Here is an 11,603-nt window from a genome sequence, read left to right on the forward strand (position 1 = left end):
TGCCACTTGCAAAGATTTCGAGAGTTGTGAGCACTTGAATGAAAAACAATGAGTTTGGTTTTTTGCAGATATCTCCAAAATTATTCGCTATTTTCATAATTCGGAAAAAGTTTCAAGAAGAGAAGAAGTTTCCTCGGAATAAAGTCATACTTCTCGGAACTGTAGGACCAATGTTTATAATTTTCGAAGAGAGTTGGAGATACGTCCGAACACGGGTACTCCGGTTGGTGCCATTCACGCCAACGTTGGACTTTTAATGAATAAATAATGTTTCGTCTTATTGAAAATCAAAATTCGGAATTGAAAAGATTCAGGCACGTACTAGGTGTTCGTTTTATTTGTGTTGAAACATATGAAATTTGAATCGCACCACTGTTTAACCCTATAGATATCCAGAGTTATGATGTTATGAGATTATCTTCAATTGTCCTACGCCAAAGGATCGTGGTGTCATCCACAAAAATTGTGAACTTTCCTTCAATATCATTGGTTACCAGATCATTCAGTTAAAGCAGAAAAATGATAGGACCCAGAACCGAACCTTTTTGTATACCTGATGAATTATTCTCAATATGCGATATATTTCCTTGGAGTTTTAATAACTTCTTCCTGCCAGTCGGATGACTGTAAAGCCAGTTATATGACAAGCCTCTAAAGCCATAGCACTGAAGTTTAAATAATAGTGTTTCATGGTTCACCCAGTCGAATGCTTTTCAGAAATCACAGAATACTGCCCCAAGAGATTTTTCATTATTCAAACCAATATATACATCTTTCAGAAAAAAATTGCATTGCCTGTGCTTTTATGGCTTTGGAATCCATATTGAGATTTGCATAGTATGTTATGATTACTTAAGAAGTTAAGCATTATTTTTTAACCTGTAATAAAAGAGCTACAGAAAAAGTATAGCCAATCATTTGGCAAACTGCAATGCTTGTGTTGTAGTCATCAACCTGTATTGCATTGATTATTTACATACTGAGTGGTGAGTAAAAAGGAGGGAAAACAAACGAAGTGGAATTCATTGTGAGGAAGAGAGAATATGGTTATTTATTGTATATTGTACTTCTTGTCATTATTCGAGTTCGTATACGGTTTTCAGTTTGTTATCATTTAGTTATCATTCCGTGTTAGGAATCACACGTTAAAAGGTAAGACCTCGTTAATCCCTAGCTCGCACAAGTTTCGACTTCTGAGGGTTGTCGTTCGTAGGGGTGCGACGGCTGGTTAACGGAAAAACAGATTTTAAAACAGATTTTTTTTAAAACAGATTCACATATTTTTTCAGTTTTGATTTCATTTTACGTGTATTAACAATCCTCTCATGTGGTAACGTCTGTCATTATTTACTGCTGAGTTGGAGTATTTATTGTGAATTAGGCAAACGGTTTCTAAAAGGAATAAATAAGGTAGAGTAAGAATTTTCTGACTGACAAAAAGTGGTCTGAAAAGAGTATTAAGATACATAAAAGGTACAATTGAAATTAAATTAACATATTTTAAATGCGATTATGTCAGTCTGATTGTTGACTATGTAGATTCTGATTGGGGCAAAAATGAAAGTTATAGTTGCCGTTTCATCAACTGAAGCTGAGCTTATGGCTCTTTGAAGCAGTAAGAGAAGCTATCTGGTTAAAATCACTTCTAAGTAGTAATAATCTTGTTTTTTTGAAATCAATAATTGTTACATTTGAGGATTGTGGTTACATATGCTTTGCCAACAACCCGACTGATCATAAAGGAACCAAGCATATTGATATCAAATATCACTTATCGAGAGAACAGATTGAGCAAAATACAATCATACTATAATATATTCCGACAGGTGAACAAGCTGATGCCTTCACCAAACCTTTACCAGGACCAAAGTTTGCAGAAATAAGAATGGCCATTGGTTTACGTTAGGAAAAATAACAAGAAGAGGAGAAGTTTTCGCGGAATAAACTCCTCTTAGAACTCTAGGACCGATGTCCTACAGTCCGATAACGAGTACACCGTTTTGTGCAAATCGCGCCAACGTTGGACTTCCAATGTATAATTATTATTTTCAACTCATTGTAAATCAAAATTTAGAACTGAAAAAAATTCAAGCACCCACTAGATAAATGACTGAATAATAATCTGATGTCAAAAAATATTTATCGGGGTTTTCCAGCTATTTAGGCAATATTTAATTAACAATTTGTTATTACATAAACAGAAACATTGCAAGTGAAATAAATGTTACAAACAAATCTGAGTTTTTTTATTTGTGGCTATTTTTGAAAAGTGTCATGATAGTTACCGTTGGAAAAATAGAAAATAAAAATTCAATTTGCTTTCCATAATTCCGTTGGGCGTCGTGAATCTTATTTATATAGTGATTCTTTTTATTAAATTGTTGAGATAGTTTTTATAATTTTTATATTCTACATGTAGTTGAAAATCGAAATTCTGAATTGAAAAAATTCAGGCACCTACTAGATAGATGAATGAATAAAAATTCAATGTCAAGAATTTTTATCGTGACTTTCCAGTTATTTATGCATCAGTTTATTAACAATCTGTTTCTACTTTAACAGAAAGATTTGCAAGTGCAATAATTGTTAAATAAGAAATCTGAGCTTTTTTAGTTGTAAGTCCCAGAATAGATTACCGTTGGAAAAAAAATCGATTTGATATCAACAATCAACCAGATTAGAAAATTATAAATTTTCATTGTTCATTAAAAATAATAATTTACTCAGACTCGCCTTTTTATGACTGGAGGCTTTGTGAAAATGTTTTTTTTTAAATTTTTGTGTGCTATCGTTCAATCAATTGTTGAAAACAATATTGTTGAGGGATCAATTTATTTTTCCACAGTTGATGATTGATATTGAGACCCCGCTATCCCTCCAACCTTAAAGAAACTTTCCCATCAGTTCGCTAAGAAGTTCTCAACTGTCACTTTTTATCTGTTTGCCTCATTTCTGACATTCAATTGCGTAAGGCGAACAAAATTGGTTTCAGAGAGAATTATCATGTAATAATAATAATAATAGAAATTTATCTCGCAAGATTATTTCATTGGGCTGGTGCCATACGGTATATCCTGCTCACGTAACTAGTACGAAGTTTCGGGGTTTTAAATGAATATTTCTTATATTCGTCGGTAATTTCTGTGATAATAGAGCTTTAGAAAAATTATAGGCAATCATTTGGTAAACTGGTAGCAACTAAAGATCCGATAATCTATTCTGTTACTGAATTTTTTCTTTGGTAAAATGCTGCAAAACAGATTTCTAATTTTCGATTCGACTCATTTTATATACATTTCCGAAATACTTGCGACTATTCAATCATCATCTGATTTATTCGAAAAGATAAAGCATAGGACACGCGGTCCTCATGCTCTGCGCCTCGTTTACCTGTCTCACAGGTAAACGAATTGATCGGGAATCTTACCTGAATAAATTAGTTGATTTGGTATTTAAAGGCATGCACCAGATTCATTCCTCATTGAGTGTGTGGTGATTGTCGAATCTCAAGTGGAGTGATTTGTGATTAGATTTTCTTACCATTGACATTTGTTCAATATTGATTATTCATTTTACTGTTTTTCAGAGAACAATGTTTAAACAGATCGAATTGAAGGACTCTCTTAACGGAAAGGAAATCTTCAGACAGGTTTATATTCCAAGGCCGATGGGACCATTTGTTGCTGATGCAAACCAATTAACGTACAACTACCCGTACCCTGCAGAATCACATGTTCTTGTTTCACGTTTGCAGATATTCAACAGCAACTACCATGAACCGACTAGTCCTTCATTGCGAACACACCAAAGACCATCATCATATTTGGTAGAAATGTCAAGAAAACAGAAAGTTGGACTTCTTGCCCATACAATTGCATTTTACGTTCCTACGGAGACATTTATGGCATTACTACCTAACTATTTGGTTCCTTGAGATTTTCTAGGAACTTTCGGTTATCCATCTGAATCAAATCTGCCAGGGAACGTTTCTTCGAGTTGGGAAGAACAGAGTCATCCTCCTGGTGACAAGGTTTATATCAAAACGTGCTCTAGATGCAAAACATATTCCGCGTGGCTGCAGATTACTATGTTACAATAGAAAAATGTTGCTATCATTGGGGAAGCTAAAAAAAATCAGTGAAAACGGACTACTCAGTTATGATTGCTGCGGTCAAGAGAAGGGTTCTAAAGGTTGTACTGAGAGTAAATGTCACGTTTGGAGTGGAACTTCCGATAGAATAAGGGACGCTGGTTATGTCTCTACGAAACGAAATCCTATGATGAATATATATTCGTATATAGATGCTTATGCTGTGGATTGTGAAATGTGCTACACAGTTAAAGGCCTCGAATTGACAAAAGTCACCGTTGTCGGTATGGACGAACGTGTTGTATATGATGCATATGTGAAGCCTGATCATGAAATAGTCGACTACAACACCCGATTTTCTGGAATTACAGCACAACATATGACACTGAAGAATACTCGTAACATCAGACAAGTACAGAGGGATTTGATGAGGTTCGTCCACGAAGGGACAATGACTTGCGGGCCTTGTTTTTCCTCATAAAAATGGTCTTCCATATCGGAGGTCGCTGAAAGATTTGACATAGACCATCGTGAATCGTAATATACAGATAGGAGCACTAAGTCAGGACACTTGTGAACGTGCTGTCACTTGTATGCAGCTAATGTTCTGGAAAGTGAAAGCGGACTTTCATATTTAGTCATCCCTTTTGCAGGCTTTGGCTGTTATTGACTATCCAATATTTTTGTTATTAAATAACTTTTGAATACTTTCATTCAGCTTTCATTCAGTTGTTTTAATTATATCGTTTATATTGTTCGTGATATTATAACATATCTGGAACCATATCTCTGTCTATTGGGTTCGATTGGGGACAATGCCGTTTGCAAAGATTGCATGGGTTATGAGCAATTGACTGAAAAACATGAGTTTTTTGCAAAAATCTCGAAAACTATTCGATGTTTTCTGAATTAGGATAAGATTCGAGAAGAGTAGGTTTATCAAAATAAAGTCATATCTCTCGGAATTGTAGGATCAATATTTATAATTTTTCCAGAAAGTTGAAGGTACGTCCGAAAACAGGTACTCTTGTTTGTGCAAATCAAACCAACGTTGGACTTCCAATGGATAACTATCATTTCAACTCATTGACAATCAAAATTCAGAATTGAAAAAATTCAGGCACCCAATACTAGATTATTGAATGACTAATAATCCGATGTCGAATTCCTGTGATACTAAAGGTCCGATAATATTTTCTGTTACTGAATTTTTTCATTGGCAAAATGCTAAAAAACAGTTTTCTAGTTTTCGATTCGACTCATTTTATATACGTTTCCAAAATACAACATTGTGAATCATACGGTATTATCTTCCTCTTGAAGATGATCGCTTGGTGGTCGAAATACGTGTCGAGGTGTTAAAAATAACGATTTGGTGTTGGGAAAGAAACTCCAGTAATATTTATACGGTATATTCTGCCCACGTAACGACTAGTAGTTTCGGAGTTTTAAATGAAATTTGCCTAATAATTATAATCTGGACCCATATCTCAGTCTATATAGTTCGATTGGAAATAATGCTGCTTGCAAAGATTGCGTGGGTTATGAGAAATTAGCTGAAAGAAATTGGGTTTGGTTTTTTGCAAATATCTCGAAAACTATTCGGTATTTTCAGAATTCCCAGAGAGTTGGAGATACGTCCGAAAACGTGTACTCTGGTTGGTGCAAATCTGTTTCTGTCTGTCTGTCTGTTCAAAATCTGTTTTTCCGTTAACCAGCTGTCGCACCCCTCCGAACGACAGCCTCAGAAGTCGAAACTTTTGCGAGCTAAGGATCAACGAGGTCTTACCTTTTAACGTGTGATTCCTAACACGGGTTGGACCATAGCAAGTGAAAATCGATCACTCAGCCTGGGGCTTCAACCACCGACTAACATGGCAGTCAATTCGAGTGAGTGAACAAAGCACCCACATCTAACCGATCGACAAAATCACGCCAACGTTGGAATTTCAATGAATAAATATTATTTCATCTCATTGAAAATCAAAATTCAAAATTGAAAAAGTCAGGCGCCTACTAGATAAATGAATGAATAATAGTCCGATGTCAAAGAATTTATATCGTGATTTTCCAGTTATTTATGCATTAGTTAATTAACAATTTGTTTCTGCTTCAACATAAACATTGCAAGTCCAATTGTTGTTAAAAATAAATCAGTTTTTTTTCATTTGTAGGTATTTTTGAAAAGTATCATAATAGATTACTGTTGGAAAAATAATTTTTTTTTTTTCAATTTGATGTCAACAATTCACTCAGGTTGAAAATTATGCTATTTACGACTAGACGTCATTTGATAAAATGGTTGAATTATATATACAAAAGCTAAGAGATGGTTTGCTTAGTAGATTCAGGAAAGAGTATCCAGCAGAATTGGTCCATACTGGCCGAAAAGGGACAGGTTATCTGAAAGTAAGTAATATTGTTTCCATTGAAACAGATAACAAGAAGCGAACTGACTGGCCTTTAAGAAAAATTTCTTGGAGAGACGTGGTCCATAGAGTAGCAAGAGTCAAATGGGAACGCGTTGAAATAATTCGACCAATTCAGAGATTATATTCTCTGGAAATTGAATCTGGAGAGAAAATTGATGAAAGTTTGATGGTTGCGAATTTCTAGAAGAGAGTGAAAAAAAGAAGAAGGACGAGAAAAAAATGATGACCAAATATTACACCCACATTGAGTGTGTGGTGACTGTCGAATCTCAAGTAGAGTGATTTGCGATTAAATTTTAAATTTTAGTTTACGAAATTTGGTTGTAATTAGTGATTTTACATTGGGAAGCATGTGGAGGTTTAATTTTTACTCCTCTGTTGGTAAAAATGGAATTGCGTTTCGGCAACACTGCTGTGTGTTTGGATGATAGATCAACGCAATAATTCAATGTTAGCACTTTAGTTAATTAAAAAAGTCGTTGATTGAATCATAGTATAAAGATAATAAATCTTAATATTATGTGTGAAACGAAAAATTATAGAGTAGGTACGCGCCGGTGGTTTGTCAAATTGGAAAATGTGAATTATAATTGTGTTCAAAGACGTTTCTTTGAACTGCTTTACCTAATACCCCTTAACCAATCCCAATCTGCAACAGTATATATTCCTTAAGCAGTTGGAACTAAACTAAGCAAGATGAGAAAATTGGTAAGTATCAACCATAAGTATATGAGTTTATTATTCGATGTAGTCTGTGTTCAATTCCAGACGGTGGTTAGAAAAACATTTTTTCTCTTTATCGAATTGGTTACATCATCGACAGCCATCTTGGTTTCGGACAGGTTATTCAGTATAATAATAATAATAATACTAAGATTTATTCACAGTAAATAACATATGATTACATAAAAAAGTTCATTTAAAAAATACAGTAACTCATTAAATTAGGGAAAGTGGTGAATAAACACGGAAAAAAACACAGAAGTAGCTGCAAAAGATACTTGTATATGTGTATGTGAAGGCAGTAACAAAATAAGTTCAATATAAGAGTACAATTTACATAATCGAACAATTATGATAATATTAATCACATTCTAATTCTAAGGTTTTTTCTCAACTCAGTTATATATCAAGTCAAAATACGGTTAATTTTACATTTTCGGGGTACCGTCGTTTAATACTGGATACCACGACATATAGACACAGTTACTTGTAATCAGTTGTAATAGGTGTAATTCAGTTTTTTTTTTCTTTTTTTTCTATAGTTTTTGCTTGAAAATTGTATTGATCATGGGTCCATTACTGACAATCCACTTTTTTATTTTCTTTTTGAATAACTTATCAACAGATATATTCTTTAGCTCATTTGGTAACAAACTATATATTCTTGGAGCAAAGTAATTTGCACTTCATTGACCTATACATTTTTCACTTCTGGGAAAGAAAATTGCATCAGCTCTTCTGTATTGTAAGAATGTATAAAGTTGAATTACATTTAATTCAACAATCGTAACAGCATTTTTTCCTTAAGCAGTTGGAACTAAAATAAGCAAGATGAGAAAATTGGTAAGTCTCAACCATAAGTATATGAGTTTATTATTCGATGTAGTCTTGTAGTCTGTGTTTAATTCCAGAAGGTGGTTAGAAAAACATTTTTTCTCTTTATCGAATTGGTTACAAGTATAAACACTGTTTGACGTAGTCAAGCCTTCGGGGGTGTTGTCAGATTATTCAGTATACGGTTGAATTACGTTTAAATAAAAATATTGGCTAGGTTTGTATTATATAGTTTCCTAAAAGGTTATATTTTTAATTTCAAAAGGTGAAGGGTGAAGTTTTCAACCAGACATCAGGTTTTGGGAAGATTTCCATTGGAAATTATTATTCAAAATGGGTACGCTAGCAGATTTGAAATGATTACAGCAAAAAAAAATCACTTTTCTCTATTATGAATGCACTGACCACTACTCGATTGAAATTAATAACACTATTCTCTATTTTGCAAAACTGTATGATACATCAAAATCATAGGGAACGGCCCAAAAAGTTGAAGCTTTCAAAATATCATATTTGACTTTAGATAATACTAAAGAAGCTTTGAATTTGTTTTTAAATTAGATCAATGAAGTGCAGTTTGAAATAGATGATAAAGTTTTTGGGAAAGACAGTTTTTTTATTGATTAATTAATTAATTATTCACTCCTAAAAAATATAACTTAATTAATTAATCACTCCTAAAAAATATAACCCTTTCAATTCAAATAAGATTCCTCTTGGCTGGGATTAAATCAAATAGGTGAATGAATGTCATTACGATGTCATCGATGACATAAGCAGATCAAGCTTATTCCGTGACATTAAAAAAATCGTAATTCATGAATGAAGTGTGTGTATTTTCTATAATGTTATCCAATTTGGTACTGAAGGGCCTCTGGGTGAACAGTATTGCATGACTTTTGTCAAGGTTTATGCTGATCTTCCAAAGGTTGGCCCAATCCTCTAATCTGTCTGTTGCAAGTATCTGGTAACTTGCGTATGGCTAGTTGATCTCTGTTGTGTCGTCCGCGTTGAGTGCCAACTTGCTAAAGTAGTTCTCAGGCTTGGGCACGTCTGCTGTGTATATCGAGAAGAGGTGTGGCGAAAGGACTGCACCTTGTGGGACCTTTGCTTCCAGTAATCGCATGGTTGAGAGTTCTTGTCCTACTCTGCAGCGGCATCGCCTGTCAGCTAGAAAAGACTCGATTAGTCTCACCATTTGTTTCGTGTAGCCAAAATTGCTCATTTTGGCCAGAAGTCAGTGATGCCAAACTCTGCCGAACACACTCTGGTACTACCCTCAGGTAGTAGACTATGGACTATGGGACTATGGTTCGGTTTCAGATCCGAACACTCGACAGAGTGTTCATCTGGTAAGATTCCCAGTTCGCTGGTTTGGTCTTCTAGTCGACTCTAGATGACTAGTTCTGCCACTTTGCTTATGGAAGGGTTCAAGCTCATTGGCCTATGGCTAACCGGAAATGAGCGGTTCTTCTTTGGCTTCGAGATATGTGAAGCGTCAACAAGGGAGAGCCGTTTTCACTGCTCGTGAGGAAGCCCCCACTCATCCTTTTGCATTTTGATGAGGAGACGCGGCAACCCGCCTCGAGGTGCAGGAGACGTGGCGGCTCCCGCTCTTAGTCCGAAAGTTTCATTGGACTCGTTGCATTTTGGCGCTAAGAGGCTTTCTCTCTCTCGGGAGCGAGAGATGTGAAGCTCCCCGTGTGAAAAATGCGCTTAAGGCTTCTGAAATGAAACAAGATACTTCGAAAATTCCAAATCATGAAGATTTAATGAAGTTCATATAGAATCAGACAAAAATTTTACATCGGAATAAAACACTGTGTCGAATAATAATAATAAACTAATGAAAACAATCAATTTTTTTTGGTGAATCAACGGAAAAAGAATGGAGTGACTCACGTTTACTGTCATTACTTGGGTAGATGTGATGAATTCAAATCTTTGTCACTTGGACACAGATATGAATCTGTTAGAGACAATGGCTGGTGCTACAATTATTGTTTGTCAAATAACCACAGTGTGAGTAATTATCCTAACGAACGGTTGAGTACAGTGTGTTCCAAAATACATCACATTTTGTTATATTCGAGAAAAACAAATTCAGTTAGTGCATCGAACGGGGATGTCGCCTCAGCATCAAACGGTGGGAAGGAGGAAACGGTTAGTAATAATACATCAGCGGTTGATGTACATATATGTTCAGAACCTAATGTGTTATCTTTGAAGGGTGGTTTCCGAGGAAACAAGCTTTAGTGGAAATGCTACAGCTAGATTCATTTTAGATTCAGGCAGTGAAACTAATTTACTCACAATCTTGTGTTATAGAAGGTTTGAATTGAAGATTTCGGTATAATCTTCTGAATACAATTAGGGAGGTGCTCTTCAGGAAGTTGAGGAAAGTGCCGTTTTAACAGTTGCTCCACGGTTTAACTCAGAAAAGAAATATACAGTTATGGCATTAGGCTCGGTAGAATCACCAACAAATTAGCAAAATTTTAAATTGATATATCTAAACGCATATTCCGCGTTACCAGGGGCGGAATTAGCGGATAATAATTTCGACTAACCTGCGGAAATTGATGGGATTGTGGTAGGGGAAATGTTTGCTAATAGGTCGGATTACGGGGGTAGCGGGTACACCTACTCCGTTAGCGGTAAAAACAACTTTAGTTCGAAGAGTATGTTCAACTTATTTAATATTTTTCTCCGTTCAGGAGGAATATTCGATTCATTAACTTTTTCGTAAGTTTTGGGAAATTGATGAAGTAGATAAAGGTTTTGTTATGAACCCGGAAGATATAGATTGTGAAGATACTCATACTAGTTCTTTCAGTGTGGATTCCTCAGGACGCTCTGCAGCAGCGATACCATTTGAATTTCCGCCTAAAAGTTTGAGAAATTCGCGGAATAATGCATAATTTCGTTTACTCTCTTGAAAAAAAGACTTGCTGCATTTCAAATTTGCGAGTTGAATGCAATAAGGCAAAACAGAATTTCATAGACCAAAGTTATATGAACTTATTGGATAATGACGTCATCGTATTATATTGCGCATCATTCAGTGATTAATAATAATAATAATACATTTATTATTTACCGAAATATAAAATAGTACAAAATAAATTTTCAATAGAAAAATATCTAATGAAGGCAAAAATAGGAGAACCGTTAGACTCTGCAGCCAATTCTTACACAGTCACCTTGAGAAGCCAATAAATACATGCCTCTACACACGAAAAGAAAAGAAAACTATACATTTTCGAATTCTATGAAATATTTTGTTCTCCACCTATGGTTGATATGTAAAATTTAATAATCATAATCAAATGGTACAGGCAACTGACTATTGTTGACTAAATAAGAATCGTTTATACCCAAATGTATATGAATCATACGACAAAGAAAAGTTAGATACATCCAGGACATCGTTCAAAGTAGCTATACTTGAATACTTTTTTTTCATGCTTGGGTATAGTTAACATTTTGCTCCGTCGCAAGTTCAAATGATGCACATCAGTCCT

Source organism: Leptinotarsa decemlineata, unplaced genomic scaffold, assembly GCF_025532065.1.
Source record: "Leptinotarsa decemlineata unplaced genomic scaffold, Ldec_3_MD MMD2_tig00000199_RagTag_RagTag, whole genome shotgun sequence".
NCBI lineage: Eukaryota > Metazoa > Arthropoda > Insecta > Coleoptera > Chrysomelidae > Leptinotarsa > Leptinotarsa decemlineata.